General features: G+C 39.1%; 1 protein-coding gene across 1 annotated transcript in view; it reads right to left on the reverse strand.

Moving 5' to 3' along the window:
• The window catches only part of DNAH5 (dynein axonemal heavy chain 5), a 1,563,391-nt gene that overhangs the window by 1,494,158 nt on the left and 42,093 nt on the right, over positions 1 to 27,140 (reverse strand).

A 27,140-nucleotide genomic window follows, 5' to 3' on the forward strand; every position in this document is an offset into this window, starting at 1 on the left:
AGAGTAGGCGTAATTAGCTTAAAATTCTTGTAATCTTTTTTTTATTTTTTGTAATTTAGGGTTTGTTTTTTTGTAATTTAGTTTATTTTATTTAATTGTAGGTACTTGTAGTTAATTTTTTTAATTTATTTATTGATAGTGTAGGTTTAGGTTTAATTGTAACTTAGGTTTGGATTTATTTTACAGGTAATTTGGTAATTATTTTAACTAGGTAGCTATTAAATAGTAAATAACTATTTAATAGCTATTGTACCTAGTTAAAATAAATACAAAGTTGCCTGTAAAATAAATATAAATCCTAAAATAGCTACAATATAATTATTCGTTATATTGTAGCTATATTAGGATTTATTTTACAGGTAAATATTTAGTTTTAAATAGGAATACTTTAGTTAATAATATTTAATTTATTTTGGTAGATTAAAATTATATTTAATTTAGGGGGGTGTTAGGGTTAGGGTTAGACTTAGCTTTAGGGGTTAATACATTTATTATAGTAGCGGCAAGGTCCGGTCGGCAGATTAGGGGTTAATACTTGAAGTTAGGTGGCGGCGATGTTAGGGAGGGCAGATTAGGGGTTAATACTATTTATTATAGGGTTTGCGAGGCGGGAGTGCGGCGGATTAGGGGTTAATATATTTATTAGAGTAGTGGCAAGGTCCGGTCGGCAGATTAGGAGTTAATAAGTGTAGGTAGGTTGAATAGAAATGAAAAGTACTCCAGGCGTCCATGTTAAGGTAAAATCCAAAACTTTATTTCAGCAAAAAATCATCAGAGTAAAAAAGACCCTGAGCAGCAGAGCCTCTGGATAAAACCAATTCAACAAACACAGCCTAACATGTTTCGGCCAGTCTGGCCGTAATCATAGACATATCCCCCTTCTCAGAGGGTGTGCTTTTAAAGGGCAATACTCCGCCCCTTAATCAATTAATAAAGAACCACTGTAATTAATTTTAATTAATAGTTGCAATGCCTATCACTATCATTTCATATCTAATACAACATTGGCAAACTTATTCCTAATGTTAGTAGATCAAAAGGTGGACTTCAATTAAACAACAATGTAGAAAAATATTTCATCATCCACAATTAACGTGTACAATCATCAAATAATCAATTGAATAGCAGGGACATAGTAGTAACATAGAGAGGGGTATATTTCAGGATAATGCATTAAGGTGCTGTTGATTATTAAATAGACACCTCACCTAGTATCCATACTGTGTATCATATATAATAGCGATGTCTAGTGCAAAAGTAAAATTATGTACATCATTATATAATAAAAAGGTATGCTCAAAATATTACAATGAGGTGCTATTCATTATTAGATAAAAACCTCACCTAGTATCCTTGCTATATACCATATAATCATCGCAATACCTAGTACAAAAGCAAACATCTATACATAGTTCAATTTCCCCCCTACAGTAAATTATCTAAATATAGAAATATGTAGTGTAGGTAGGTAGCGGCGACATTGGGGGGGCGAGATTAGGGGTTAATAAATATTATGTAGGTGTCGGCGATGTTAGGGGCAGCAGATTAGGGGTACATAGGGATAATGTAGGTTGCGGCGGAGTACGGAGCGGCAGATTAGGGGTTAATAATATAATGCAGGTGTCAGCGATGTCAGGGACGGCAGATTAGGGGTTAATAAGTGTAAGGTTAGGGGTGTTTAGACTCGGGGTACATGTTAGGGTGTTAGGTGCAGACTTAGAAACTGTTTCCCCATAGGAAACAATGGGGCTGCGTTAGGAGCTGAACGCTGCTTTTTTGCAGGTGTTAGGTTTTTTTTCTGCCCAAACTGACCAATTGTTTCCTATGGGGGAATCGTGCACGAGCACGTTTTTCCAGCTAGCCGCTACCGTAAGCAACGCTGGTATTGAGGGTTGAAGTGGAGGTAAATTATGCTCTACGCTCCCTTTTTTGAGCCTAATGCAGCCCTTCAGAGAACTCTAAATACCAGCGTTGTCTTAAGGGTGCGCTGGAAAAAACAGCATTAGCTACGCGGGTCTTTACCAACAAAACTTTAAATCTAGGCGTATGTAACTCTAATTTATTTATATCAGTATTCCACAATTTATAGCTGAATTTACAACAAGACCGTTTAGAGATTGGGCAAGATTGGGACTTGAAAATTTCTCATAGTTAATAAAAAGAGAGATAATTCTTATACAACTTTTCAAGAACTTAAATGGGAGTTTGGGATTCCTAATAATCATCTATATGCCTACTATTAAATAAGAAGTTATGTTATAAGTCTAATTGAACTACATGGTTTTAATTGGGACTTTAATTTATGGGTAACGTTTCCTCTTAATTCAGAAATATAATTTTCCCATATCCTTTCTTTATAAACTTAAAAAGGAAAAGAAATGTGAAAAAATAATTCTGAAAAACCATAATAAGTGGGAGAATTTGTTACGTGTAAATCTTAAAGATAATATTATAACTAAGAGCATTAAAAGAGTAAAGAAGGCTTCTCTAGCAGCTTTCTACCAAGAAGCACAAATTTAAATCATTCACATGACATACTTAACGCCAGACAGAATGGCAAAAATTGTTAAAGGGACAGTCTAGGCCAAAATAAACTTTCATGATTCAAATAGAGCATGTAATTTTAAATAATTTTCCCATTTACTTTTATCACCAATTTTGCTTTGTTCTCTTGGTATTCTTAGTTGAAAGCTTAATCTAGGAGGTTCATATGCTAATTTCTTAGACCTTGAAAGCCACCTCTTTTCAGAATGCATTTGAACAGTTTTTCACCACTAGAGGGTGTTAGTTCACGTATTTCATATAGATAACACTGTGCTCGTGCACGTGAAGTTATCTGGGAGCAGGCAGTGATTGGCTAAACTGCAAGTCTGTCAAAAGAACTGAAATAAAGGGGCAGTTTGCAGAGGCTTAGATACAAGATAATCACAGAGGTGAAAAGTATATTATTATAACTGTTTGGTTATGCAAAACTGGGGCATGGGTATTAAAGGGATTATCTATCTTTTAAAATAATAAAAATTCTGGTGTAGACTGTCCCTTTAAAGTAAGAGAGGTCCGGTGCAATAAATGTGGTACTATGGAAGCAAATTCACTACACTGCTTTTGGTACTGTCACAAAATCAAAACATTCTGGTATAAAATATTTAACTGGTTTAGCAGCTTATTCCAGAAAACAGTTGATTTTGAAGTTCAGGATATTATTTTTCTCTTGCATGGTTCTAAATTTAAAGAGAACACTAAATTTAGGAATCTGATAATATTAACGGGAAGGAAAATAATACTTATATAATGTAAATCTCAGAATGGTCCCCTGTTAGAGAATCTAATTTGTGAACTCCATAGTCAGCTTATAATAGAACAGATGGATACATTATCCCTCATAGATAATTGTATAAGAATCTTTTTACAGAAATGGGAACAATTCATTCTAAACCAAGAAATAGGCTTTCAAAAACAGATCTTATCTAAACACTGACTTATTAACGGAATACAGACTTAGAGGGTAATGGACTTTTTGGATGGGTAAAAGGAAAAGAATGGGGGTATGGGGAAAAGAGAGTGGAAAATGTTAGTGTCCTGTCCTTTCCTTTTTTTTTTCTTCCTTCTCTATCCTTCTGGTTCTCTTACTGCTAAAGTTAAGCAGCAAGATTCGTTTTACATTATATGAAATGTTAACTAAAGAATACTGAAAAAGTGAGGTGTGAACATGTTTTTTTTTATTTTACACATTCAGTTATTGATTATTGGTTGTCTTGGTCAAAGGGATCTGTGTATATTTCTATTTTTTGCTCTTTCATTGAAATGTAAAATGTCAAACACATTTGAATAAATTCAATCTCACAATAAAAAAAGAATGCATAATATTTAAAAAATGGTAGGTAAATGCCCTATTAACCCCTAAGCTGCCCTAACCTAATCACATAATCAACCCCCATACAGGTTTGAGGGGTGTTTGGTTGATTAAGGCCTAATAAATGGTAACCATCAATAATTACCTAATCAACCCTCATACAGGTATGAGGGTTAGTTAGTTAGTTAGTTAGTTGATTAAGGCCTAATAAATGGAAACCATCAATAATCAACCCTCATACAGGTATTGGTGGTGGTTAGTTGATTTTGGCCTTATAAATGGTAACCATCAATAATCACCCAATCAACCCCATACAGGTATGAGGGGTGATAAGTTGATTAAGTCCTAATAAATAGTAACTATAAATAATCAGGCAATCAACACCCATACTGGTAGTGGGGGGGTGGCTAGTTGATTAAGGCCTTATAAATGGAAACCATCAATAATCACCTAATCAACCCCCACACAGGTATGAGGTGTGGTTAGGAGATTAAAGCTTAAACTGTCACCTCCCAATACAAACTAGAACTACACAAACAATTCTAAACTAACCCACTAAGTTACAGAAAATAAAAAACATCTAAGTTACAGAAAATAAAAAATACATTATCCAAAATAAAAAAAAAATATTTTTCTTGTTTCAGCTAATACTAAACTACATGCCAATCAGAAGTAAGTGAAATCAGCCAATTAGAAGTAAGTGGTACCCCTATATATAGGGGTTTTAGTGTGCAGCGGAGATCACATGAAGACGAGGGCTCCCCGAAGAGAGCTGAAGAAAAGAAGATGCCGCTGAAGGCCGCCTCCACAAAGATGTGCCCTCAGTTAAGAGGTGGCTTAGTTCAGAGCCCCCCTCTAAAATACTCCCCATCTAAACTGGTGTTAGGTAGAGTAGGGTTCGTTTCTTTAGGGGTTTTTTTTTAATATAATTTTTTAATTTAGATTTAAAAAAAAATAACTTAGGGGGTTTAGTATAGAGGTGGGGTTAGATTTTGTTTGGGTTTTTCAGTTAAGGGTTTTTTACATTTTAATTTTTTAAGATAGATTTTTTTAAAATATTTTAACTTATTTAGTTTAGAGGAGGGTTAGGTGTTAATTTTAATTTGGGGTTCATGGTGGCATAGGGGGTTAATAGATAGAACCTGTGGTGGGTATGTGGTTAATAGAATTTGCAGTGGGTATGTGGCAGCATAGGGGGTTAATTGATAGAACTTGCAGTAGGTTCCTGGCAGCATAGGGAGTTAATAAATAGAACTTGCAGTGGGGTCATGGCGGCATAGGGGGGTAATAGATAGCACTTGTGGTGGTTATGTGGTGGCTAATTGATAGAACTTGCGATGGGTATGGTGCGGCAAAGGAGGTTAATAGATAGAACTTGCGGTGGGTATGTGGTGGCATAGGGGTTAATAGATAGGGTATGTGGCAGTTTAGAGGTTATTAGTTAGCGACTTGGGGTGGGTATGTGGTGGTTTAGCTGTTTATTAGTTTATTGTTTGTGTGCGATCGTGGGGTTCTTTGGTTTAGAGGTATTAGGATTAGTATTTATGCAGACAGCAGTTATATTCAAGGTATCATTTACTATACATTGTCAATATGGCCAGCAATGCTGGGTGTTGCTTAAGCCTGCATTGCCAACCAATGGCGTCAGGCGTGTATAATAAATGCCTCTCAACAATATCTATGTCTGGAGCTTGGAATATTTCGACAATAGTGGCAGATCCCTTGGAATATTTCACCGCCTCGTAGTACTTTCGATCATCAGGGACTCAATGAGGTACTAATATTAAATGAAATAGCAGGCACAGACGTTAAATCTCAGTTTTGTTGTGTAACATACAAATCAGCAGCTGATAAAACAACATAAAACGCTGATAAAACGCATTTCAGCTGGACACCACCTTAAACATAGAACTGTCTCTCCTGTCTGCTACCCAAATATTTAAAGGGACAGTCTACACTTTAGTCATCTTAAAGTCTTACTTTAGATTAAGCTGCAAATATCCTCCTTCACCCCTTTCTATATCATGCAGCAGTAACAGTAAAAAAGTTATTTAAAAAAAAATATTATTGCTGGTCACTTTGAAATGTCTGCAAAGCTCTGCCCACTCATGACATCACGATCTAGACTGCATTAAAGGCTTAAAGTGGCAGTAAACACCATTTTTTTTTCTTTTAAAGTAAAGTTAGGATTTTTTTTTGTAATTTGAAATTAATTTTTAATGTAGCTATTTTTTTATATTAGTGTATTTTATTTTGGGTTAACTTAGAGAGTATTTGTGTTGTGGGGGGTTGGCGGTTAACTAATAGGTAGAGTGCGTTGTGGGGGTTTGGTGGTTTAGGGGTTTATAAGATTAATAGGTAGAATGTGTTGTGGGGGGTTGGTGGTTTAGGTGTTAATACATTTATTAGGTAGATTGTGTTGTGGGGGGTAGGCAGATTAGGGATTAAATTAATAGTGTTAATAGGTTGATTGTGTTGTGGGGGTTGGGGGATTAGGGGTTAGGGATTAATAATTTTTATTAGTAGTTGTAATGTGGGGGGATGGCAGATTAGGGGCAGATGAAAATGTCCAGTGACTCAAATGAGTTTGACACACCTGGTGTAGACAGTTCCTTAAATACACAAGTTGAATGTGATAGGTGAAAAGAAGCCTCAGTGTGAGAAATATAGCATTCATTTTATAGGGAACATGTAAGGTCTGAATAACTATCTCAGCAAATGTAGTGATGTAAAAAGGATACTCAGTTGCGGAACTAAATATTGTGAATGTATCACAGTGAATCCAAGCTGGAACAAAGTAAAAAGTAACAGCAAAGAATAAATTGTGAGTTGATTTAGAATTTGCCTGCTTGATCCCAATATTGTTAATAAAACAGAGGGACAAAACTAGTGAAGCAGTAAATTAAGCAGAATAGGAACTGTCTACACTATAAATAATTCCCTATGATAACTCTAACTAAAACTGACATGAATTCTACTTTGAACTCAAAATCCTGTTAATTCACAGGAGTGTGCTATGTACACATCTGATTTGCTACATGTAATAACCCCAAGAGACTCTCCTACTATTTCAATGAAAAGTTCAATCTTGTGATTAGTAGCGCTGAGAGCGTGCAGAGCTGCAGCAGCTGACAGGCAGTGAGACCGGGGAGCCGTTCCTGTTACGTCACAGGTCGGCGTGCTGCTAAGCCGTGGAGCGGCGAGGTAAGCCGATGCGGTAACAACCAAACTTCCAGATACTACAGCACATAAGGGGAGTCAAAGGTAGGTGTATTAAGTGAAGACAAGACCTTATTGGATCACTATAAACATCCAGCGGTAATGTTACAAAGCTCCAGAGTAAGACAGGAGTTGTTCAGTAATCCAGTTGTCTGCCAGTATAGATGACTGATATAAATACTGTTGCGACAATCCTCCGTTACAGAAGTCAGCAGAGTATGGGTGAAACAGTTTGCTCAAGCTATGAGAAAGCAGGCATAAAACTCCTCGTGGTTAGCTTCACAGGATAGGCTTAATAAGGTAGAGCTGGTAAATCAGTAGCTTCTGAAAGGTGAGACAGACACATCTGAAATCCAAAATACTAAGCACCTGTCTGATCTTGACTGACAGGATTTATAGGCGAAGTGGGCGGAGTATAGCAAAGGTAACATCCTGACATCACCCCCTCCTCAAAGAAGCGCTCCCAGAGCTTGAGGTCTCGGCCGATCCGGATGCCTACGGTGAAAAAGGGAGACGAGAACCGGGGCATGAAGATGGGTAGAGGGCTACCAGGAATCGTCGTCCGTTGAGTATCCCTTCCAGCGGATGAGATATTCTAAAACACCACCGCGGTACCTGGAATCAAGGACTGATTGTACTTCATACTCCTCAGAATCAAGTAATTGAGATGAGGGAGGCATCACCAGTTGGGTACCACTACTCTGTAGAGCAGGTTTGAGTAAGGAGACATGAAAACTGGGGTGTATACTCATAGATGCAGGTAAGTCCAGGGTGATAGCGTTAGGGTTTATCACCCTAGTGATAGGAAAGGGACCTATGAATAGCTTACCCAGCTTCTTGGTAGGCACACGAAGCTTGAGATTTTTCGTAGACAGCCAAACAAGGTCCCCCATGGCATAGGAAGGCGGGGTACAACGTCTGAGGTCGTAATGATGTTTCTGGCTGTTTTGGGCTTGTAGGATGTTATTGCGGAGTGTACAAAAAGTCTCCAGTAAGGTATTGGATAGCTCTTCAACTTTAGGTGAGTTGGGGATAGTCCCGGGTGAAATATGTATAGTGGGATGGTAAGCATAGTTGGCGAAGAAAGGTGTCATTTTAGTGGTGGAGTTGAGAGAATCATTGAATGCGAACTCTGCCATAGGAAGTAACTGAACCCAATTGTCTTGATGTTGTGAACAAAAGGCACGTAGATACTGTTCCAGCCACTGGTTGGCTCGTTCCGTCTGGCCATTAGTTTGGGGATGGAACGAGGTACTGTACTGATGATCAATCTGAAGAAGAGACGATAGTTGTTTCCAAAAGTTTGAAGTAAATTGTGTACCTTGATCGGACGTTAGGATACGGGGTACACCATGTAATCTGACTATATGCTGCAGAAACAAGTGTGCCGTTTCGGCAGATGTTGGCAGTTTATGGAACGGGATAAAGTGGGCCATCTTGCTGAACAAGTCTATAGCAACCAAAATGGTATTTTGTTTAGAAGAGAGGGGTAATTCAACGATGAAATCCAGACCAACATGCTGCCAAGGCTTGTCTTGGACCTGAATGGGCATGAGGAGTCCATATGGGGATCTATTCTCAGGCTTTGTTGTAGCACAGACCGTACATGATTTTACATATTGGGCGACCGAATGAGTTAAATCAGGCCACCAATAATCTCTAGAAATCTTTTCTGTAGTTCTGTTGATACCTTGATGTCCAGAAGTAGGTAGATCATGGAAACGTTCAATGATGGAATGCCTAAGAGAGGGCGGAATATAGAGTTTCTGGAAATGATAAAAGAGTCCATCAGGTTGTTTAATGAGCTTGTTAAGGGGTTTTTGTTTATCTAATTTTAAGGAATCTCGTAATTGCGTTGGAAGGAAATCAGAAAATCCAACGAAATGTTCGCTGGGTATGATCTGTGTTGTGAGAGGTGGAGAACTAGGCATCTCATCCATCCTGGAGAGGGCATCAGCTTTACAGTTCTGTTTTGCTGGTTTATAGACTATGTTGAAGTTAAAGCGTGTGAAAAAAAGGTACCAGCGGATCTCCCGGGAGGAAAGGGTCTTATTGGTCTGTAGGTACTCCAGATTTTTGTGATCAGTGAATATTGTTATTGGTTGTTCCGTGCCCTCTAGGAGATGCCTCCAATGTTCCAGTTCACGTTTAATGGCTAGGAGTTCTTTCTCCCCTATAGGGTAGTTGCGTTCGGCAGGTAACATGATTTTAGAATAGTATGCGACTGGATGAATGGGTCCAGAGGAAGATGGTCTCTGGGATAGAACTGCACCCAGGGCGTAGTCCGAGGAGTCAACCTCCAGAATGTAAGGTAGGGATGGATCAGGGAAAGATAGGATCGGGGCTGTGGTGAATCTGTGCTTTAGGTTGTTAAATGCGTCTGTGGCCTCTGTGGTCCAAACAAACAGAATTGTAGCAGCTGTAAGGCGGGACAAAGGTTTAGCAATTTGTGAGAAATTTTTAATGAACTTCCTGTAGTAATTTGCGAAGCCGAGGAAGCGTTGTACCCCTTTTCTATTTTTGGGCCTGACCCAGTCTCTGACGGTTTGGACCTTAGTATCTTCTATCTTTATTCCTTTTGAACTGATGTGATATCCAAGGTATGACAATTCTGTGGTATGGAATGAGCATTTCTCCAATTTTGCAAATAGATGGTGTTCTCTTAATCTCTCTAAAACCTTCCTGACGTGCTTGACATGATCTTGTTCTGAGTTGGAGTAAATTAGAATATCGTCGAGATAAATCACGAGACAAGTGTCTAGAAGATCTCTGAAGACGTCGTTGACAAAGTGCTGAAATGTGGCAGGGGCATTGCATAGCCCGAAAGGCATAACCAAGTACTCGAAATGCCCGTATCTGGTGCGGAAAGCCGTAAGCCACTCGTCTCCCTTTCTGATCCGGACTAGATTGTACACCCCACGTAGATCAAGTTTGGTAAAGATTTTTTATGTAAGGTCTGAATAACTATCTCAGCAAATGTAGTGATGTAAAAAGGATACTTAGTTGCGGAACTAAATATTGTGAATGTATCACAGTGAATTCAAGCTGGAACAAAGTAAAAAGTAACAGCAAAGAATAAATTGTGAGTTGATTTAGAATTTGCCTGCTTGATCCCAATATTGTTAATAAAACAGAGGGACAAAACTAGTGAAGCAGTAAATTAAGCAGAATAGGAACTGTCTACACTATAAATAATTCCCTATGATAATTCTAACTAAAACTGACATGAATTCTACTTTGAACTCAAAATCCTGTTAATTCACAGGAGTGTGCTATGTACACATCTGATTTGCTACATGTAATAACCCCAAGAGACTCTCCTACTATTTCAATGAAAAGTTCAATCTTGTGATTAGTAGCGCTGAGAGCGCGCAGAGCTGCAGCAGCTGACAGGCAGTGAGACCGGAGAGCCGTTCCTGTTACGTCACAGGTCGGCGTGCTGCTAAGCCGTGGAGCGGCGAGGTAAGCCGATGCGGTAACAACCAAACTTCCAGATACTACAGCACATAAGGGGAGTCAAAGGTAGGTGTATTAAGTGAAGACAAGACCCTATTGGATCACTATAAACATCCAGCGGTAATGTTAAAAAGCTCCAGAGTAAGACAGGAGTGGTTCAGTAATCCAGTTGTCTGCCAGTATAGATGACTGATATAAATACTGTTGCGACAATCCTCCGTTACAGAAGTCAGCAGAGTATGGGTGAAACAGTTCGCTCAAGCTATGAGAAAGCAGGCATAAAACTCCTAGTGGTTAGCTTCACAGGATAGGCTTAATAAGGTAGAGCTGGTAAATCAGTAGCTGCTGAAAGGTGAGACAGACACATATGAAATCCAAAATACTAAGCACCTGTCTGATCTTGACTGACAGGATTTATAGGGGAAGTGGGAGGAGTATAGAAAAGGTAACATCCTGACAGAACATGACCAACTACAAAATGATTAATATCAAAAAATGTAATACTCTATTTACAACATGTCTACTACAATCAAAATCTGAATCATGTTGAGAGTAAGCACATCATCCAAATTACATTATCTTACAATTCCCCTACAATTTGGAGCAGATGCAATAATTAAAAATAAGTTTTCATTATTGGCAATATAAAAATCTAGTGGGACATGCAAATAGAAGATCCAGAAAGCTTCTCTCATAACAAGTAGAGCTTCTGTATCCCATCCTCTTGAGAGTCTCTTAACATGTTCAATAACACACCATTTAATGTGTTTTGTAGACTCTTGGGGGTAGATTTATTAAAAGGCGAACGGACATGATTTGCTGTTGCGAAGAATGTCTGCTCTACCTCGATTAATACACAGTCGGCATTTAACATTGCACAAACATTTCTGGTGAAATGCTTGTGCAATGCTGCCCCCTGCTCACTAGCAGCCAATCATCCACTAGCAGGGGCCGTCAATCATCCAGATCGTATCGGGATGATTTCAGTCTGCTACCAAAGTGGCGGATAAGTTAAGGAGCAGTGTGCTCCTTAACTTCCGTTTCAGGCGGACCTGAAAGAATAGGGCTCCGAAGCAGCATCCGCTGCTTAATAAATGGAGCTTATGTTCAATGATGAAATGGAATACCAATGCAGGACAGTGAATTGTCTTGTCTATATCAATCATGTGATATGGACTTCCTGAGTGGTACATCCCATATATTGACATTTATAGTGTTGGCACCAAATTAAATAGACAACAAATCTTGTTCTGCAGTCTGTACAGGTTTCTAGTGAATATACCTTTTGAGTGACACAAGATTGAAAGGTTGTATAGATCTTTGTATGATCTCAGGCTATTGCCAAGTCATTCTTGGAGCCAAAATTTTACCAAGTATTTTCTTACGTTTACTAACAAAGTGGCAGCGTTTTCTAATGACTCCCTATAAATCTCTATCCTCAATTAAAATGGAAAAGAAAAATAGAGAGACACACTCACCTGAGCTCAGAACAAAAGCTGGAATAAACTTCCTTGCTTGTCCTTCCCTACTCCCAGGATGCAGTCTCTTAACGCACTATACTTTCAACAGAGAATAAATATCCTGTAGCATATCAGTCTGCTCCTGCGAATTGACAGTCTGAACAAAAGAAAACAACAAACCCCAGACATATTTTTTGGCCTCTATGGGGTTTGTCAGAAAAGTGCAGTTGCATCCCTCCAGGACATGTGTGCAAGGAGTCCATGTCTGGTTTTCCCTTTTACAAAAAGAGATAGACACACTCATCTGAACTCAGAACAAAATTGACAAGCAAGGAAGTGATTTTTCCAGATTTTGTTATGCGCTTGGGTGAGTGCGTTTCTATTTTCCCCCCCCCATCAAAATGGGCAAGTGCTTCCTGATTATTTTACACACCTGGTCATCTTGAATGCTAACAAATACAGGTTTATCAAATTACTTTTAACTCACGATAGCCTTTTCTACAAGTAAACCTTGTCTTTTTATCTCCTTGACATCATTGAAGAAGCTGTACTTTTCGATTTTAACTCTCCCTAAGAGAGGAGGAGTCACTGATTCACATAAACTGTTCCTTCGCACACTCAAAATGACAATGTCTAGGGTGAGAACTGTTGGCATGTAGCAAACTATTAGAAGCTATGGGTTTCCTATAAAGATAAGAAGATACAGCACTATTATCAACATCACCACACAACTTGAGCTCTATAAAAGATGTAACTTAAGTGTCAAAACTATGTGTAGTTCAAAATCTGACCAAATAAGGTTGTCAATCTACTTTTTATACATGAAATGTGTTCCCTGTACAGGTTTTCATCTCTAAAGACTTTGGAACAGCTCCCACAAACCCATGAATAGGTTGGCATAGGAGGGGGCAAACTTTAGCTTCCATAGCTGTCCCACGTCTCTGGAGATAAAAAAGAGAGTGGATTTCTCAAAAAACAAACAAACTAACAGCTGGTAGGCCTAGATGGTGAGGAATGGTAGTATACAACCCCACTACGCCATCTGTTAATCATGACATATTAGACTTCCATTTTACCTCTTGAATTAGTGACAGTAAATATTTTGTGTCTTTATGCAATAATGGAAGTAAGTCATCCAGTGGCATAAATGGTTTATGGAGTGTCAATCCAATTTGGAAGGTTCTCAAACAGGGGCCTTATACCAGTCACAAAAGGCATCCCTGTGACAATGGCGAGAGATTGTTGTACCTTTGGGAACAGATGAAATATGGAGACAAATGGAGTAGTGACGTATACATAATTAAAAGTATCATAATCAATAACATTTAAATATAGGTCATCATCGAGTAAATCTTTTACCTCCCTCTGAAACTGTAATGTAGGATAGGAGGACAGCTTGATATAGCCTGCTTCATTATTTAACTGTCTGATGGCCTCAACATTATAATCAGATATATTCATTACTACAACACTACCACCCTTGTCGGCTTGGTATTACTAAATGTTCCTTAGGCTTCAAGGACTTGATGGCCTGTCTCTCACTCAGAGCCAAATTGGGTCTTCTAGTGGGAGCCTGTTCTGATAAGGTTAGGATTTAGTGTGAAACATATCCAAAAAAATACTTTGTGAATAAACCCTATATGAGAATACTTGGGTATAACATCATATTGAGACTTAAGTTATAATTTAAATAAGGAAAAAGTGTCACAAGCAATATGCCCATATTTGATGTTAAACAGACTGCCCCTTCACTCTTGTGTATCACCCGAAGACTCTACACATGGGGAATCATCTCCTTGATTCATAATAAAATGGTTTTTTTAACAAAGAGATTAACATCCATCATGGTTTAGAATAAATTAAATCTGGTTGCGCAAACAAAACCCAAAGTCAACCTGTGTTTCTGTCTGTCAAAAAATTGGTAGATCAGTAGATAGGTTAACCACATCTAAATGTTGTTGTTTTTTTCTGGTTTGTCTTTTATCCTAGAGGATAGTGACTAGTAACAAGGTACTAACCATGGGCATTCTGGAGTTTTTTTTCTAAGCATGTGGACTTAAAAAAAAATAATCTGTGGTTATGCAGTTGCTTCTGGAGTCACAGTGGAGTTGCTGACTATCGAGGAGTTATGACTGATAGTGGAGAGAGAGAGCTGGACATGCTTGAATGGGCCATTACTTGACATTTTTGAATGGCCAGTTCCAGCTATGTGCTCAATCTTGAATGTTGCCCTGGTTGTTGGGACACTCTCAGACAGCTTCCCCATGGCCCAAGACATCTAATGTTGCCTGGATCTTGGCTCTGCTGTGGGGGGAATGCATGATCAGGGTAGCCAATACATGGAAGACTTGGGGGTAGATTTATTATGGGTCGAGCTGACATGATTTTATTACAAGACCAGAGACTCATATTTTGCATTACTTTCAATTTACTGCTCTGACAGCTTTTTAAAGTATACAGTGAAAATATTAGTAAACATAAAGCATGTGAAACAACAGAGAAAACAAAAGAACCAATAACGACAAAGTCATGGATGTAGAAGATTATATCAGCCAATCAGCATACTCATAATGTCCATAAACAGTCCAGAGTGCACCAATACCTCCTCTTTCTTTTTGCTGCTCTGAAAGATATGTACCTGTGCAATGTTCCCACAATAAATTGATATTTGAGTTATTATTAGATTTTTTAAATTTTATTACCATATTTTTCTTTTTGTTTTTCTCTTTTACTCTTTTTATGTGTTTTTATTATTATTTCCTGTTATATTCTCTCTTACATGCTCGTTTTTTTTAATTTTTTTCTTTTTGTGGGAATTATATTTTCCCTTGTTTCTCTTAAACGTTTTTATAGTCCCTTACCTGTCCCTGCTATTCATTGGTTAGCTGCTTTCATTAGGACCGAGTTTTTCTGTTTCAATTAAGTTTCCATTTTCCATTCTGTGGTGCTGAGTGTTCCGCCCCTTCCCACCCCTTTTCCCATCCTTTTTCCCGCCTCCTTCCTCATAGCCTCAGGTTGTTAGCTGTGAGGTTGAGCCTTTCTTCCCCTGGGTGGAGTTGAAATTTAATCTGGTTTCTCTACAGGATAAATTGATATTTGAGTTATTATTAGATTTTTTTTAATTTTATTGCCATAATTCTCTTTTTGATTTTCTCTTTTACTCTTTTTATGTGTTTTTATTATTATTTCCTGTTATATTCTCTCTTACTTGCTCGTTTTTTTTTTCTTTTTGTGGGAATTATATTTTCCCTTGTTTCTCTTAAACATTTTTACAGTCCCTTACCTGTCCCTGCTATTCGTTGGTTAGCTGCTTTCATTAGGACCAAGTTTTTCTGTTTCAACTCAGTTTCCATTTTCCCTTCTGTGTGCAGTCGCCATTTTGTTCTGCCCCTTTTCCCGCCCCTTTTTCCCGCCTCCTCCATCATAGCCTGAGGTTGTTAGCTGTGAGGTTGAGCCTTTCTTCCCCTGGGTGGAGTTAAAATTTAATCCGGTTTCTCTACAGGATATGTAGAGACACCTATTCAGCAACATTGTAAGCTTAAAGTTTTTTCTGTGGGTTATTTATTTCTGACTTTTCTAGAAGCACTTTTATTTTCTACCTCTGTGTGTCACTATTTCTTTATATTTACAGATTGACAACGTTTGTTCAAATCTTACAATATTGTTGTGCTACTTTATTTTAATACTGCTATATATTAATTTTAATCCCTAAAATTTTTATCTTTAAAAAAAAAACAAAAAAAAACTTTGCTTTTATTTTTTCCCCATTTTTTTCTGTGGTCTCAAGATGTCTCATGAGGAGAATAATCCAATTAATCCTGACCCCTCTTTGCAAAATATTATGGCATCTATGCATTCCTTTATGAGAAAGATGGACAACAGAATAAATAGTTTTATTGTTAATTTTCCATCAGATCCTCCTCAAATACATAAAAAACACACTTCTAAAACTTTCTTTATTTCAACAACTTTATTAAATTTAAAAAACGTAAAAAATCTTTGCCTGTTAATGATTCAGAAATAGTTTTTCTCGATTCCCTTGGTAAACCTAGATTTAAATCAGAGGAGGTTAAGCCATCCAGATCCTCGGAGTGGTTTCCCTCCTCAGGTGTTGCAGAATATATTGATTTTTATTTAAGGCATCGCTTATTGCAAGAAGTTTGTAGTATACTTCGTGCCGAATGTCCTCGCCCCTCCCTCTCAGGTAACTCCTCTGTCACTCCTGATATTGACCCCCAAATTTTAAAATTCCTGGGTTCTCCTGGATCTAGCATTAAACGAGGATCTGACAAATTAGAATGCCAATAGAATGCGAGCTCAGTCCTATTGGCTGATTGGATCAGCCATTATGATTGAACTTCAATCCTATTGGCTGATTGCATCAGCCAATAGGATTTTTTCTACCTTAATTCTGATTGGCTGATATAATTCAGATCAGCCAATCGTAATTGAAGGGACACCAACTTGGATGACGTCATTTAAAGGAACCTTCATTCAGTGTTACCTGTTGGATGAAGAGGATGCTCTGCGTCGGATGTCTTGAAGATGGACCCACCCCGCGCCCGATGGATGAAGATAGAAGATGCCGTCTGGATGAAGACTTCTGCCCGTCTGGAGGACCACTTCAACTGGCTTGGATGAAGACTTCTCCTGGCTTCGTTGAGGACTTCGGCCTGGTTGGATGAAGACTTCTCCCGGTAAGGTGATATTCAAGGGGTTAGTGTTAGGTTTTTGTTAAGGGGGTATTGGGTGGGTTTTAGAGTAGGGTTGGTTGTGTGGGTGGTGGGATTTAATGTTGGGGGGATTTGTAATTTTTTTTACAGGTAAAAGAGCTGATTACTTGTAATTTGTTTATTATTTTCTGTAATTTAGTGTTTGTTTGTTTTTGTACTTTAGCTTAATTTTATTTAATTGTATTTCATTGTATTTAATTTAGGGAAATAATGTAATTATAGTGTAGTGTTAGGTGTTAGTGTAACTTAGGTTAGTTTTTATTTTACAGGTAAATTTGTATTTATTTTAGCTAGGTATTTATTAAATAGTTAATAACTATTTAGTAACTATTCTACCTAGTTAAAATAAATACAAACTTGCCTGTAAAATAAAAATAAACCCTAAGCTAGATACAATGGGGGGTAGTTATCAACGTGTTTACTTTTCCTGCCTTCGCTGGCCCAATACGCCCGCCTAAGCTCGCCTCACATCGCCACCGTGGACCTGCAAAAATTCGCCTAAGTTATCAAAAAAGCTGTCAAAAAGCCGCGCACCAAGTACGGGGCGATGAGCAGCGGACTGTGAGAGTTATCACTCATCCGATCTCGCTGCTCTTCGGCTTTTTTACAGCTTTCTTGCTAACCTGTCACTAAGCACCCACACTAACTACACTGTTCTACCCCCTATACCGGCGCCCCCGGAGCCTCCCGCAACTAAATAAAGTTACTAACCCCTAAACCGCCACTCCTAGACCCAGCCGCAACTCTTATAAATGTATTAACCCCTAAACCGCCGCTCCCGGACACCGCTGCCACCTACATTATACCTAGTAACCCCTATGTTCCGATCAGCCAATAGAATGCGAGCTCAATCTGATTGGCTGATTGGATCAGCCAATTGGATTGAACTTGAATCTGATTGGCTGATTCAATCAGCCAATCAGATTTTTCCTACCTTAATTCCGATTGGCTGATAGAATCCTATCAGCCAATCGGAATTGAAGGGACGCCATCTTGGATGACGTCCCTTAAAGGAGCCTTCATTCGTCGGTAGTCCATCGGTAAAGAAGGATGTTCCGCGTCGGCGGGATGAAGATTGAAGATTGAAGACCCCGCTTGGAAGATGACATCGCCCGGATAGAAGACTTCTTCAGCACCTCTTGGAAGATGGCATCGCCCGGATGGAAGACTTCTTCAGCGCCGACTGGAGGATCACTTCATCGGATAGAAGATTTCTTCAGCGCCCCTTGGAGGATAACTTCTGCCGCTCCGGATCTCCTCTTCGGTTCCATCGCTGCTCGGCTGAGTGAAGGCGACTAAAGGTAGGATGATCTTCAGGGGATTAGTGTTAGGTTATTTTAAGGGGGGTTTGAGTTAGATTAGGGGTATGTGGGTGGTGGGTTTTAATGTTGGGGGGGGTTGTATTTTTCTTTTACAGGCAAAAGAGCTGAATTCTTTGGGGTATGCCCCACAAAAGGCCCTTTTAAGGGCTGGTAAGGTAAAAGAGCTTTGAACTTTTTTAATTTAGAATAGGGTAGGGCATTTTTTTATTTTGGGGGGGTTTGTTATTTTATTAGGGGGCTTAGATTAGGTGTAAGTAGCTTAAAATTTTTGTAATATTTTTAAAATGTTTGTAACTTATTTTTTTTATTTTTTGTACTTTAGTTAGTTTATGTAATTGTATTTAATTGTAGTTATTTGTAGTTAATTTATTTAATTAATTTAATGATAGTGTAGTGTTAGGTTTAATTGTAACTTAGGTTAGGATTTATTTTACAGGTAATTTTGTATTTCTTTTAGCTAGGTAGTTATTAAATAGTTAATAACTATTTAATAACTATTCTAACTAGCTAAAATAAATACAAAGTTATCTGTAAAATAAAGATAAATCCTAAGATAGCTACAATGTAATTATTAATTACATTGTAGCTATCATACGCCTAGATTTAGAGTTTTGCGGCCAAAGGGGTGCGTTAGCTACGCATGCTTTTTTCTGGCCGCACCTTTTAAATACCACTGGTATTTAGAGTTCACAGAAGGGCTGCGTTAGGCTCCAAAAAAGGAGCGTAGAGCATATTTACCGCAACTGCAACTCTCGATACCAGCGGTGCTTACGGACACGGCCAGCTTCAAAAACTTGCTCGTGCACGATTCCCCCATAGGAAACAATGGGGCAGTTTGAGCTGAAAAAAAACCTAACACCTGCAAAAAAGCAGCGTTCAGCTCCTAACGCGGCCCCATTGTTTACTATGGGGAAACTCTTCCTAAGTCTGCACCTAACACCCTAACATGAACCCTGAGTCTAAACATCCCTAACCTTACATTTATTAACCCCTAATCTGCTGCCCCCGCTATCGCTGACCCCTGCATATTATTATTAACCCCTAATCTGCCACTCCGTACACCGCCGCAACCTACATTATCCCTATGTACCCCTAATCTGCTGCCCCTAACACCGCCGACCCCTATATTATATTTATTAACCCCTAATCTGCCCCCCACAACGTCGCCGCCAGCTACCTACAATAATTAACCCCTAATCTGCCGACCGCATCTCACCGCTACTATAATAAAGTTATTAACCCCTAATCCGCCTCACTCCCGCCTCAATAACCCTATAAGAAATAGTATTAACCCCTAATCTGCCCTCCCTAAGATCGCAGACACCTAACTTCAATTATTAACCCCTAATCTGCCGACCAAAGCTCGCCGCTACTATAATAAATGTATTAACCCCTAAAGCTAAGTCTAAACCTAACACTAACACCCCCCTAAGTTAAATATAATTTAAATCTAACGAAATAAATTAACTCTTATTAAATAAATTATTCCTATTTAAAGCTAAATACTTACCTGTAAAATAAACCCTAATATAGCTACAATATAACAAATAATTATATTTTAGCTAGTTTAGGATTAATATTTATTTTACAGGCAACTTTGTATTTATTTTAACCAGGTACAATAGCTATTAAATAGTTAATAACTATTTAATAGCTAAAATAGTTAAAATAATTACAAAATTACCTGTAAAATAAATCCTAACCTAAGTTACAATTAAACCTAACACTACACTATCATTAAATAAATTAAATACAATACCTACAAATAACTACAATTAAATAAACTAACTAAAGTACAAAAAATAAAAAAGAACTAAGTTACAAAAAATAAAAAAATATTTACAAACATTAGAAAAATATTACAACAATTTTGGAATGGAATCAGCCAATCAGATTCAAGTTCAATCCGATTGGCTGATTGGATCAGCCAATCAGACTGAGCTCGCATTCTATTGGCTGATCGGAACAGCCAATAGAATGCGAGCTCAATCTGATTGGCTGATCGGATCAACCAATCGGATTGAACTTGAATCTGATTGGCTGATTCCATCAGCCAATCAGAATTTTCCTACCTTAATTCCGATTGGCTGATAGAATCCTATCAGCCAATCGGAATTCGAGGGACGCCATCTTGGATGACGTCCCTTAAAGGAACCTTCATTCTTCAATTGGACGTCGAACGAAGAGGATAAATCCGCGCCGGAGGTCTTCAAGATCAGCCGCTCGTCATCCGATGGAACAACATAGAAGATGCGGCTTGGATGAAGATGTTTGCCGGTCCGGATGTCCTCTTCTGCCCGGATAGGATGAAGATTTCTTCCCGAAGATGGACTTCTTCATTTGCCGCTTGGATCCAGACTTCAGCCGGAGGATGGACGTCACTCTTCAGCCCCCACTTGGGCTTGGATGAAGATTTCGGAGGCTTGGATCAAGACTTCGGAGGACGGATCGGTGAACATGGTGAAGATAAGGTAGGAAGATCTTCAGGGGCTTAGTGTTAGGTTTATTTAAGGGGGGTTTGGGTTAGATTAGGGGTATGTGGGTGGTGGGTTGTAATGTTGGGGGGGGTATTGTATGGGTTTTTTTACAGGCAAAAGAGCTGAATTATTTGGGGCATGCCCCGCAAATGGCCCTTTTCAGGGCTGGTAAGGTAAAAGAGCTTTGAACTTTTTTAATTTAGAATAGGGTAGGGCATTTTTTTATTTTGGGGGTCTTTGTTATTTTATTAGGGGGCTTAGAGTAGGTGTAATTAGTTTAAAATTGTTGTAATATTTTTCTAATGTTTGTAAATATTTTATTTTTTGTAACAGTTCTTTTTTATTTTTTGTACTTTAGTTAGTTTATTTAATTGTAGTTATTTGTAGGTATTGTATTTAATTTATTTAATGATAGTGTAGTGTTAGGTTTAATTGTAACTTAGGTTAGGATTTATTTTACAGGTAATTTTGTAATTATTTTAACTATTTTAGCTATTAAATATTTATTAACTATTTAATAGCTATTGTACCTAGTTAAAATAAATACAAAGTTGCTTGTAAAATAAATATTAATCCTAAAATAGCTACAATATAATTATAATTTATATTGTAGCTATATTAGGGTTTATTTTACAGGTAAGTATTTAGCTTTAAATAGGAATAATTTATTTAATAAGAGTTAATTTATTTCGTTGGATTTAAATTATATTTAATTTAGGGGGGTGTTAGTGTTAGGGTTAGATTTAGCTTTAGGGGTTAATACATTTATTATAGTAGCGGCGAGCTCCGGTCGGCAGATTAGGGGTTAATACTTGAGGTTAGGTGTCGGCAATGTTAGGGAGAGCAGATTAGGGGTTAATACTATTTATTATAGGGTTATTGAGGCGGGAGTGAGGCGGATTAGGGGTTAATACATTTATTATAGTAGCGGTGAGATCCGGTCGGCAGATTAGGGGTTAATAAGTGTAGGTAGGTGGCGGTGACGTTGGGGGCGGCAGATTAGGGGTTAATAAATATTATGTAGGGGTCGGCGGTATTAGGGGCAGCAGATTAGGGGTACATAGGGATAACGTAAGTGGCGGCAGTGTACGGAGCGGCAGATTAGGGGTTAAAAAATTTTAATATAGTGGCGGCGATGTGGGGGGACCTCGGTTTAGGGGTACATAGGTAGTTTATGGGTGTTAGTGTACTGTAGAGCACAGTAGTTAACAGCTTTATAAACCAGCGTTAGCCCAGAAAGCTCTTAACTACTGACTTTTTTTTGCGTCTGGAGTTTTGTCGTTAGATTTCTAACGCTCACTTCAGCCACGACTCTAAATACCGGCGTTAGAAAGATCCCATTGAATTGATAGGATACGCAAATGGCGTAGGGGGATCTGCGGTATGGAAAAGTCGCGGCTGCAAAGTGAGCGTTAGACCCTTTCCTGACTGACTCCAAATACCAGCGGACGGTAAAAACCAGCGTTAGGACCCTCTAACGCTGGTTTTGACGGCTACCGCCAAACTCTAAATCTAGGCCTTAGGGTTTATTTTACAGGTAAGTATTTAGTTTTAAATAGGAATAATTTATTTAAGTATATTGTAGTGTTAGGTGTAATTGTAACTTAGGTTAGTTTTTATTTTACAGGTTAATTTCTCTTTATTTTATCTAGGTAAGCTATTAAATAGTTAATAACTATTTAATAGCTATTGTACCTAGTTAAAATAAATTGAAAGTTACCTGTAAACTAAAAATAAATCCTAAAATAGCTACAATATAATTATTATTTATATTGTAGCTATATTAGGGTTTATTTTAAAGGTAAGTATTTAGTTTTAAATAGGATTAATTTAGTTCATAATAGAAATATTATTTAGATTTATTTAATTAATATTTAAGTTAGGGGGGTGTTAGGGTTAGTGTTAGACTTAGGTTTAGGGGTTAATAAATTTATTACAGTGGCGGCGGTGTAGGGGGGGCAGGATAGGGGTTAATAAATGTATTATAGGTGGCGACGGTGTAGGGGGGGCAGATTAGGGGTTAATAAGTTTAATATAGGTTGCGGCAGGGTCCGGGAGCGGCGGTTTAGGGGTTAAACTATTTATTTCGTTGCGACGAGGTGCGGGATCGGCAGGATAGGGGTTAATAACTTTATTATAGAGTGCAGCGGTATAGGGGGGGCAGGATAGGGGTTACTAGGTATAATGTAGGTGGCGGTGGGCTCCGGGAGCGGCGATTTAGGGGTTAATACATTTATTATAGTTGTGGCGGGGTCAGGGAGCGGCGTTTTAGGGGTTAATATGTATAGAGTAGCTTGCGGTGGGCTCCGGGAGCGGCGGTTTAGGGGTAATATGTATAGAGTAGCTTGAGGTGGGCTCCGGGAGCGGCGGTTTAGGGGGTAATATGTATAGAGTAGCTTGCGGTGGGCTCCGGGAGCGGCGGTTTAGGGGGTAATATGTATAGAGTAGCTTGCGGTGGGCTCCGGGAGCGGCGGTTTAGGGGGTAATAACTTTAGTTGCGGCGGTGTAGGGGGGACAGATTAGGGGTGTTTAGACTCGGGGTACATGTTAGGGTGTTAGGTGTAGACAGCTCCCATAGGAATCAATGGGATATCTGGCAGCAGCGAACTTGTACTTTCGCTATGGTCAGACTCCCATTGATTCCTATGGGATCCGCCACCTCCAGGGTGGCGGTTTGAAAATCAGGTACGCTGGGCCGGAAAGTGCCGAGCGTACCTGCTAGTTTTTTGATAACTAGCAAAAGTAGTCAGATTGTGCCGAACTTGTGTGCGGAACATCTGGAGTGACGTAAGAATCGATCTGTGTCGGACTGAGCCCGGCGGATCGAAGTTTACGTCACAAAATTTTACTTTTGCCGGTCTCTAGCCTTTGATAACTAAGGCGAATCAGCCTCGCCACAAATACGCTGCGGAATTCCAGCGTATTTGAGGTTGGCGGCTTGATAACTAGGCCCCAATGTAACTATTAGTTATATTGTAGCTATCTTAGGGTTTATTTTACAGGTAAGTATTTAGTTTTAAATAGGAATAATTTAGTTAATGATATGAATTTTATTTAGATTTATTTAAATTATATTTGTTAGGGTTAGGGTTATACTTAGGTTTAGGGGTTAATAAATTTAGAATAGTGGCGGCGACGTTGGGGGCAGCAGATTAGGGGTTAATAAATATAATCTAGGTGTTGGCAATGTTGGGGGCAGCAGATTAGGGGTTAATAAGTATAATTAGGTGGCGGCGATGTCCGGAGCGGCAGATTAGGGGTTTATATTTATAATGTAGGTGTCGGCGATGTCGGGGGCGGCAGATCCTAATCTTACCCCCAGTCATACCCCTAGGTTAATAAGTGTAAGATTAGGGGTGTTTAGACTTGGGGTTCATGTTAGGGTGTTAGGTGTAAACATAAATTTTATTTCCCCATAGGAATCAATGGGGCTGCGTTAGGAGCTAAACGCTGCTTTTTTGCATGTGTTAGACTTTTTTTCAGTCGGCTCTCCCCGTTGATTCCTATGGGGAAATCGTGCACAAGCACATTACACCAGCTCACCGCTAACGTAAGCAGCACTGGTATTGGAGTGAGATGTGGAGCAAAACTTTGCTCTACGCTCACTTTTTGTCTGGTGAGCATAAACTGCTTGTTAGCACCGCACAGCTCATAACACAAAACTTGACAAAACTTGTGTCAGTGACTATACTAAAACTTTTTCTAGTTTATCTAAAACTAAAGCCACTGTAAGGAAGACCCTCTGCCAAAATCCACGCCCCATTTTTGATAGGGCCGGAAAAATAAGGGGTAGTTTTCCCGGCCGTCAACCCTTCATCTCTAGACCCCTTCCCTTCTTCCCCACAAGAACCCGCTTCTGGCCCAGAGGTGCAAGATCAAGAGGTCATTTTAGAACCCCTTCAGGTAATTTCTATTCTCCGGTTTTCTCTTTTTTCCCTAAAAAAGATGGGTGGTCGACTGGCTCATTTTCTTCCAAATTGGTCTAATAATTCAGACCCCTGGATTCTTCAGACTGTCTCTGGAGTCCTAATAGATTTTATTTCCTTTCCCATCCAAATTGTTTGCCCTCGTCCAATTTTATGTTCAAGTTCAGATCGTCAAGCAATAGATTCAGAGATTTCCTCTCTAATTTCAAAACAAGCTGTCAAACTCGTTCTTGTAGACAAAGACAGCTACATAAGCAATATTTTCTTAGTAAAAAAGAAAAATGACTAATTTCGACCAGTCATCAATCTGAAAACTCTAAATCATTATGTAACTTATAAACATTTCAAGATGGAGGGTATCCATCTTCTGAGGGACTCTCTACTGGACAAGGATTGGCTTGTTCGATTAGACCTCAAGGATGCATACCTTACCATTCCTATACATTCTTCCCACAGAAGATTTCTTCGCTTCTTCAGGAACCCAACTCTTTGGCAATTCACCTGCCTTCCATTCGGCCTTTCATCCGCTCCATGGATATTCACGAAAATTCTGAAACCAGTCATAGCCTGGCTACGATTCAGAGGAATACGCCTGATAGTTTATCTGGACGACATTCTTATCATGAATCAAGTCCCCTCAACTCTTCTTCATTTGAACATCACTTGTTCCCTTCTGGAGAATTTGGGATTCATAATCAACAAAGAAAAATCCTCCCTTCTCCCATCTCAATCCATTGTTTTATTGGGATTTCAAATCAACACTTTAGACTCCACCTTAAGTCTCCCATTAGAGAAATTGAAGAACATCAAGAAGGAGATTTCCTCTCTTTTGAAGAAAACTTGCTTTCTTCTTCGCTTATTAAGCCATATCATCGGTCTACTCACCTCTTCTATTCAAGCCATCTTTCCAGCCCCTCTACATTATCGGGCTCTTCAACGCTTGAAAATATCTCACCTTCAAAGAGGTTTTTCTTATCAGCATCAGATTTCCTTATCCCCAGAAGCCAAAGAAGAGCTCATCTGGTGGATTCAAAACATAGAGGCATGGAACGGCAAAGCAATCTTTGGTTCTGTTCCAGATTTTGTCATAGAATCGGACGCAAGCAACTCTGGCTGGGGAGCATGTTGCGGTTCCACAATCACAGGTGGCAAATGGACCCTTCTAGAATCCAATCTTCATATCAACTGCAAAGAACTTCTGGCGGGATCCTTTGCAATTCAGAGTTTTCTCAAAACCAACCTTCCTACTTCGGTTCTTCTTCGCATGGACAACCTTTCGGCAGGTTGATATCTAAATCGTTTAGGAGGCACAAAATCAAAACCTCTATCAGATCTTACAAAAATTTTCATTCACTTTTGCCTCAACAAGAATATTTCTATTTCTGCGGAATTTATTCCAGGTCTATCCAATCAGGCTGCAGATTGAGGTTCTCGCTATTTGAAGGACTCCAGTGATGGGAAATTGGACAGGAGTATTTTCCTAAAGATTTCTTCTCCCAGGGGCCCTTTCCTTCTCAACATTTTTGCCTCTCATTCCAATTTTCAAGTCAGACACTTTTTCAGCTGGAGACCGGACCCAGACGCCTCTGCCGTGGACGCTTTCCTTCAAGTGTGGCCCCCTTCAGGAGCTTACACTTTTCCCCCCTTTTCTATGATTGCTCAGACTCTGGCTTATATCTGCAGGAACCCGATATTACTTCTCCTGATCACCCCCCTGTGGCCATCCCAGCCTTGGTACCCTTCTCTTCTGGAACTCTTTCCTTCTTCCCCTACTTATTCCTTCCATCCCTCATCTCCTCCTAGATCCCCTGGGATTCCCTCATCCCCTGTTGCTTTCCAAATCTCTAACTCTTGTTGTTTGGATGCTTTCAGGGGATCTTGGTCTCTCAATGGACTTTCGGACCAAGCTCGATCTTTATTACAAGACTCTTGGGCTCCTGGAACCAAAAGATGTTATCTCTCAGCTTGGTCCAAGTGGTCTGGCTGGTGTGTCCAGAGGGACTTGGATCCCTTTTCAGCTCCTTTAAATTTCATTTTAGATTATTTCTCTTTTCTTTTTGACTTAGGTCTTGCCTATAGATCTATCAATATAGCTCATTCGCTATCTCTGCTGGTCACGTCCTTATTAATAATACCCCTGTTGGGAAAATCCATCAGGTCTGCAGACTTCTCAAAGCAATTTGTATCCAAAAACCTCTGACTTCTAAATACTCTTTCTTTTGGGATGTAGATTTGGTTTTGTCCTTTCTTAGAAATTGGTCTTCTAATGGTCTTCTTTATCTCAAACAGCTGTCAGCTAAATTTGCCACGCTTCTCTGTCTTCTCTCTTTTCACAGAGTTTCTGATGTTCGTGCCATTGATATTAATTCTCAAATGTTTTCTCCTTTTGGTGTCACCTTTATCCTTTCTAAAATAACTTACGCCTAGATTTAGAGTTCTGCATTAGCTGTCCAAACCAGCGTTAGGGGGTCCTAACGCTGGTGTTTACCACCCGCTGGTATTTAGTCAGTCAGGAAAAGGGTCTAACGCTCACTTTCCAGCTGCGACTTTTCCATACCGCAGATCCCCCTACGCCAATTGCGTATCCTATCTTTTCAATGGGATCTTTCTAACGCCGGTATTTAGAGTCTTGGCTGAAGTGAGCATTAGAAATCTAACGACAAGACTCCAGCCGCAGAGAAAAGCCAGGAGTTA

Source organism: Bombina bombina, chromosome 5 (assembly GCF_027579735.1).
Source record: "Bombina bombina isolate aBomBom1 chromosome 5, aBomBom1.pri, whole genome shotgun sequence".
Taxonomy (NCBI): Eukaryota; Metazoa; Chordata; class Amphibia; order Anura; family Bombinatoridae; genus Bombina; species Bombina bombina.